A 7284-nucleotide genomic window follows, 5' to 3' on the forward strand; every position below is an offset into this window, starting at 1 on the left:
ATCACAAAACCCGACTGGTCACTCAGCCCTGAGCTCTCCCTCCCCTGCACTTCTCATTGTTCCCTGCTTCTGTTTCCTCTCCCGTCCTGCCCACCTCCTCCAACTCCTTTTGTCACAGACTTTTGAATGTGGTTTGGCAAGAGCTTGCCTCCAAAACCCACCCTAACACGACCTGCCCCGACCCCATGAAGCAGGAAATCCTTCCCCATGCCTGTCCATACTGCTCTGCAGGGCTGCCAGCAGCTCTGCCTGCATGGCCGTGGCCCTCTGTGACCCAGCCCAGCTCTGCTGGCCACCAGCCTTGTCCCCTGGACTCGTGGGGAAGGACAAAGGGACACGAAGCCTCATGCTCTGCGGCTCACGTTTGCTGGGGAGCCACAAGAACAGGTCTGGGGGAAATGGCCCCCAAAAGGTCCCCAAGCCACCACCTGGTTTCAAGGAGATGGAGGGGCTGGATTGTGCAGCTGTCTGGGGAGGCTTTAACGTGGTTTATGATGGTTTTGTAGGAGGCCAGGCTTGAGAGGGTGGTACTGAAACCATAAAAAAACAGGAGAGATCATTTTGGCAGTAGAGGCTGACAGAGAATCCCAGAGTGGTTTGGGTGGGAAGAGACCTCAAAGCCCATCCAGTGCCACCCCTGCCATGGGCAGGGACACCTTCCACTGTCCCAGGGTGCTCCAAGCCCCGTCCAGCCTGGCCCTGGGCACTGCCAGGGATCCAGGGGCAGCCACAGCTGCTCTGGGCACCCTGTGCCAGGGCCTGCCCAGCCTCCCAGCCAGCAATTCCTGGTTCCCAATATCCCATCTGTGCCTGCCCTCTGGCAGTGGCAGCCACTGCCTGTGTGCTGTCCCTGCATGCCTTGTCCCCAGTCCCTCTGCAGCTCTCCTGGAGCCCCTTGAGGCCCTGGCAGGGGCTCTGAGCTCTCCCTGGAGCCTTCTCTTGTGCAGCTGCACAGCCCCAGCTGTGCCAGGCTGGCTCCAGAGCAGAGGGGCTCCAGCCCTGGCAGCAGCTCCGTGGGGAAGGGATGTGAACTGGGGGAAAGAGCAGCACCTGCCACGATGTGAAAACACACAAGGAGGACCGAGGCTGTGCAAAGTCCTGTGAGGAGGAATTAGGAAAAACCAGCAGAATTGAAGGCGGAATAAATTCCTGCCTGAACACGTGTCAGCACAGCCAGGATCTCTGCTCTCCCTTCAGCGCTTGACAATGGTGAAACCTGCACAAGACTGTGGAGCACCTTCAGACTGAGTCCAGCACAGCTGGGAATTTTTGAGTTGCTGTGTCACAAATTAAGGGGATTAAGTCCTTCAGCACACCAGAGGACAGCTCCCCACTGTGCCTTATCAGGAGGCATCTGCCCGGGTCAAACTAATTACCAATATGCACAAGTGCCCTTATCTGGGAGCAAACGTTCTGCCGCTCCAATTATGGATCTGTTAAATGGCAAAACCTACTTTCAAGGGAAAGGTTCATCACGCTCTTCAAAGGCAGAACGAGGCTGGCCAGAGAGTCGGGAAGCTCAGAGTCAATTAAAGCCAGGCCAGCTTCAATTACTGCCCAGGCTGCCTGACCTGTGGGTCTCCCCTCAGTGCCAAGGAGTGGCTGTCCCTGCACAGCAGCTCGTGCTGCATGACTCTGCAGTCTGCCTTCAGTTTGAAGGGTGGGGAGACGCAAATGCAATTCCAGCGCTCCTGAAATCCCGTGTCAGTGATTTCTTCCAGCCTTTCTTTCGTGTACAGAAACTGACCCCTGTGAGGAGCTTTTTTGTACTGACAAGCTGAAATCATTAATTCAAGGCCATGGAGGCCCCACAGAATTTCCAATCTTTTAGGCCTCGACCATTTCTAAGCCAACACACGCTGTCTCTTGTGCCCCCACAGCCATCCCTCTGTGAGCCTGCACCACCTCAGGTCTGCAGTGGATGCACCATGCACTTTATGCTATTTTTTTTTTTTTTTTTTTTTTGGTAATGAACAGCCCAGCCTGGCCCACCCAAGCATGACACAAACCAGGCACACACTAGCTGGCTTCATCACTTCAGTAATGATAAAGCAGTCTAAAATTATTACATTAGGCAAGCACGGGCTATAAGTGTGTCTCCCCACGAGACTTCCACCTAAAGAAAGCCGCTCTCCCTGCACCCACCACCTTCCAGCAGGCCAAGGAGTCACTTTTGTTCCAGAACAGAGCATCCCAGGAGGAAGGAGCAGAGGGCTGAGGAGGGGGGGACGAGGTTCTGCACAGCAGCTCGGCACCTCTGGCTCCCTGAGCCGGCCAGATGCTACTGCTGAGGAAAGTCAGCAGGAAACGGTGGCAAAACTATTTCAGGTTCCCTCCAGCAAAGTCCCGGGCCACCACTTTAAAGGACGTTTCTAAGGCACCTTGAGATCTGCAGATTAAAAGGAACAGTCATGGGCAGAAAATACTAATGAAGTGCTTGGCAGAGGCAGGCGGGTTATTTTGGAAGCAGATTTTTAGCATATCGGAATTACTTTTCTTCCCTTTCACTCTGAGGCAGCCAGTTCAACAGGAAGAAAAGTCAGGTGTGGAGCAGCACTTAGGCAGGGTAAGCACGTTCACCACTTGAGGCTGGAAACGCTCACTAAACAAAGCACACTTAGGTGAACTCAGGTGAGAATGATTTCAGAACACCTTCCTAAAAAGAGTATTTGTCAATTAGTGCAATTTACAGTACTATCAGACTTCCTGCAGCACGAGCAGAAAGTAGGGCTGAATTGTTTGGTATTGGAGTCTTGGCTGGTAGCAGACAACATCAGAGAGCTGTATTTTTATACATTTACTGACCTAAATAATCTGATTCTTAAGAACCAGGAAGTCCATTATCTTTTGCTGTGCAAACCGCAGCAGCAGGGTTTTTGGCCGAGTCTGACAAAACGTATTGAAATTCTTGATTTATTTTAATTTGTGTAACTAGGAGGGCTGCTGGTGGTAAAGGCAAGGACAAAGACCTCATCCTAAAAGCCCTCAGAAGTAGTCCAGGAACAAGCAGAAAGGTACCCATGCTCTGCTCTGGAGAAGTGGCACGCCCCTGTGCTGGAGCTGTTCAACCCAGAAGCACAGATTTTTCTGGGATGCAGGTGGAGGGGTGGACAAGGATAGGATGTTCCCAACAACTGCTCCACTTACAAACGGGAGTTCTTCCTGGGAAAGCAGCTCAGCACTGAGCGCAGAGAAGCCGAGCTGCTGGTAGCTCAGTGCAGGTGACGGGTACGCCTGCCAACCTCTTACAAACCTCAACGTGCGCTGGCCAGGGCTTTAAAAAGAAATACCCCACTTAAATTACAGAAAAACCTGAGAACCTATCCGTGCACCACAGTGCTGCTTCGGCTGCAGGGAAGGTGCCGGCACCACTGGCGAAGATGAGCGTTCAGTTAGTGCTCACTCAACCACGCGCTTTGACAGCTTCTCTCTTAGTTTGCAGAGCAAAAAGCTCCAAATGTTGCCTGCGCTCAAGCTGCTGACTCACAAGCCACCGCACAGGATTATCAGAACTCCCCTCCTGTGGCTGTAACACACAGCTTCTTCTAAAACACAGGCTCAGGTTAAATTTCTACAGCTCTCATAGTGTCTAATAAGGCATTAGACACTGCTGGCTGCACACACACACGGGCCACTGGCAGAGCTGCGCATTCTGCCCAGCTCCTTCATTTGCCCAGATGTAAATTACAGGTACACAGAAAACCTCCCGTTGATGTTCACTGCTTTTCGGAATTACCAGCACAAACACACCAAACAACCGACATTTGGTGGTTCCGATCTTGCTTGGCTGCAAGACTGTCCGTTTTCACCAACCCCTTATCAATGTGCTGTGAGTCTGGCTCGGTTTTCTTCCTGGTAACTATGAGATTCTTGCCGTGACACAACCCGGGTCGCTCAGACAACACCCCTTAGCCAGTATTTTTTAGCGGAGCGTGGAGCCAGCGACGGCGGCGTGTCAGCCACGGCCGCTTCGTCGAACGAGCAGCCAGGAGGCCAAAACCCCAACAGCAACTCCGAGGCACCGGGCGGCGCTTCCTGCTCCAAGGCCGCGCCAGCTGCTCCGCTCCTTCCCAACTTTCACCCTGCAGGGCCACGGGGAAGTTCAGGGCAGGTCGGGCCCGGCGCGGGGGGGCCGCGGGAGAGGCCGGGCCCGCTGGGTGGGCGCTGCCCGCGGCCCCGGGCAGCTCCCGGCGGGCTGGCAGCTCCGTTCGTCACCGTTCTGACAGGGGGAAACACGCGCGGCCGCAGCTGGGGCTGCTTCCCCCGGCTCCTCGCAGGCACCTCCGCACCTGCCGCAGGGCCCAGGGCCGCCCCCGCCGCAGGCCGAGCCGCGGGGCCTCGCACCGCCGTGCTGCTGCTTCGGCGCTACCCCCGCGGGGCCGGACCGGGGACACGGAGCATCCCGGGCGGGCTCCATCCCCTCCCCGCGCCCGGGCGGCCTCCAGCCCCTCAGAACGCCCCGTAAACACGGGTTTATAAAGAGAGAGAGGCCTGGGGTGCGCCGCCGCAGTTGTATAATTGTTACCAGAACGGGATCTACCTCCTCCTGCGGCTGCTGCCCGCTGAGCGATACCGGCCGAGGACCTGTTCCTACTGGGCGAGAGCAGCGCCCGCTGCGTCCTCCGCAGAACCCGCCACTGAATGGAGCCAACACCGAGGCGACGGGGAGGGACACCCCGGGAGGCGGGTGCTGGCCGTGACTGACAGCTGACACAGCCAATAGAAGAGAAAGAAGCTCGCAGGCGCCGGTGGCGTTTGGCCAATGAACGTTTTAGCCCGCCCCCGCAGAGGGGAAAGCGGGATAGGCGCGGCGAGGTGGGATCCGTCGCAGTTAATTGGACTGGCCAGACAGCCAATCAGCGTAGAGGGGCGGGGAGAGGGGCGGGGCGAGGGGCGGGGCGAGGGGCGGGGCGAGGGGCGGGAGTGTGAGGGGATGGGAATGGGGGATGGGAACCTCGGGAATGTCAGGGGATGGGAACCTCAGGAATGTGAGGGGATGGGAACCTCGGGAATGTGAGGGGATGGGTCCATAAGGAGCCGGGATCCTTGAGGGAATGGGGCTGTGAGGAGCCGGGGTCCATGAGGGAATGGGGCTGTGAGGAGCCGGGGTCCATAAGGAGCCGGGATCCTTGAGGGAATGGGGCTGTGAGGAGGCGGGATCTGTGAGGGAATGGGGCTGTGAGGAGCCAGGGTCCGGGAGGGAATGGGGCTGTGAGGAGACGGGGTCCATAAGGAGCTGGGGTCCCTGAGGGAATGGGGCTGTGAGGAGCCGGGGTCCATAAGGAGCCGGGATCCATGAGGGAATGGGGCTGTGAGGAGACGGGGTCCATAAGGAGCCGGGATTCATGAAGGAATGGGGCTGTGAGGAGCCAGGATCCGTGAGGGAATGGGGCTGTGAGGAGGCAGGGTCCATAAGCAGCCAGGATCTGTGAGGGAATGGGGCTGTGAGGAGCTGGGGTCCCTGAGGGAATGGGGCTGTGAGGAGCCGGGGTCCATAAGGAGCCGGGATCCATGAGGGAATGGGGCTGTGAGGAGCCGGGGTCCATAAGGAGCCGGGATCCATGAGGGAATGGGGCTGTGAGGAGCCGGGATCTGTGAGGGAATGGGGCTGTGAGGAGCCAGGGTCCATAAGGAGCCGGGATCCTTGAGGGAATGGGGCTGTGAGGAGCCGGGGTCCCTGAGGGAATGGGGCTGTGAGGAGCCAGGGTCCGTGAGGGAATGTGGCTGTGAGGAGCCGGGATCCGTGAGGGAATGGGGCTGTGAGGAGCCAGGGTCCATAAGCAGCCAGGATCTGTGAGGGAATGGGGCTGTGAGGAGCCGGGGTCCATAAGGAGCCGGGATCCATGAGGGAATGTGGCTGTGAGGAGCCAGGATCCGTGAGGGAATGGGGCTGTGAGGAGCCAGGATCCGTGAGGGAATGGGGCTGTGAGTGCCCTGTGGCACCCAGGACGGTGGGGACCGTGGCTCCACAGGGACATCCCGCTGTGCAGGAGGCAGAGGGGGAAAGGCAAAGCAGGAGGAAGGCGCTGACAGCGGTGGCAGGGCAATGGGGTCACTCCACACAGAGTTCCTTGTGGCAGCATGGAAGCTGCTCCCAGGGGCCAGGGCCACCGTGGTGGATTCCCTGCTTGGAACAGGGCTCCTCAAAACACGCAGGGCCACAGCGCTGAGGTGAGCCCTGCCTGGTCTGCTGCCTCACGGGGCCTGGAGGGCTGGGATGCCCTCGGACTCGAACAGAAGGCTTGGCAGGAGTCATCGAGACAGATAATGCTGCGGGTCAGCACTGAAATTGCCGGAGAAAGGAGCAAAAACGTCACATTTCACAGCAGCACTCGGCTGTTTGTCCTCAGAGTGGGCTCACCTCATCGGAAGCGGTACCCGTCCCCAGCTCAGCCTCCACGCAGTTTGAAGAGGGAAAGTGCAGGGCCATGAAACACGACAGCTCAGCCCATCCCAGCCTTCGTCTGCCTCCTCTCCAGCCCAAACTCAGATATTTTCCAGTGCTGTAGATTTTGAGACTGTTAATCACAGAATCGTAGTACGGTTTGGGTTGGGAAGGACCTTAAATCTCATCCATAGGCAGGAGCACCTTCCGCTCTCCCAGGCTGCTCCAAGCCCCGTCCAGCCTGGCCTGGGACAGTTCCAGGGATCCAGGGGCAGCCACAGCTGCTCTGGGCACCCTGTGCCAGGGCCTGCCCACCCTCCCAGCCAGCAATTCCTGGTTCCCAATAACCCATCTCACACTCCCCACTTTCTGCTAAAAAGGGGAAATTTTATTTTAACAAGAACTTCTACTAAGTAAGAATTTCAATTCTCTGCCACCAGCACCAAGCGCGACTTAAACAGTTTGATGTACGAAGGAGCGCCGCGCAGTTAAAAGAAGCAGAGTCACTATAGTAACAGTGTTAGATATGTAAACCTACTTAATCAAAACCCCCTCTCCTAATTATAATTTTGAGGCCTGTCATGAGGAGCACATTCAGCTGCTTCCCCCCTCCCCTCCCTGTCAGCATGACTGTGGCGAGTTTGAAACATTTCTGAATAATGCTGCTCTGCACCTATAAACAAAAGAGATCGCGAAAATAACCTGCGAGGTCACGGCTTTGTGCCGGGCTAAAAATAGCCCAAATTGGAGGCGTTTAAAAATGCCTGGCTTCCTACCCAAATTGCATAAATCGCTTCTGCTGTACACCCCTGTCACTGCAGAGCGGCGGAGGATATTCCCCAGGATCACCTAATGAGCAGCTGAGGCCTTGCCGGAACACGCTGCGCAGCACTTTGTGG

At 57.0% G+C, this 7284-nt stretch overlaps 1 protein-coding gene across 1 annotated transcript in view; it reads right to left on the minus strand.

Moving 5' to 3' along the window:
• The window catches only part of ME2 (malic enzyme 2), a 39811-nt gene extending 35105 nt beyond the window's left edge, over positions 1-4706 (minus strand). Inside the window, exon 1 of the mRNA XM_068177219.1 lies at positions 4541-4706. The gene's annotated coding sequence lies outside the window, so the exon portion shown is untranslated. The remainder of the gene's footprint in view (positions 1-4540) is intronic.
• Positions 4707-7284: the final 2578 nt, after the last annotated feature.

Source organism: Anomalospiza imberbis, chromosome Z (genome assembly GCF_031753505.1).
Source record: "Anomalospiza imberbis isolate Cuckoo-Finch-1a 21T00152 chromosome Z, ASM3175350v1, whole genome shotgun sequence".
Classification (NCBI taxonomy): Eukaryota; Metazoa; Chordata; class Aves; order Passeriformes; family Viduidae; genus Anomalospiza; species Anomalospiza imberbis.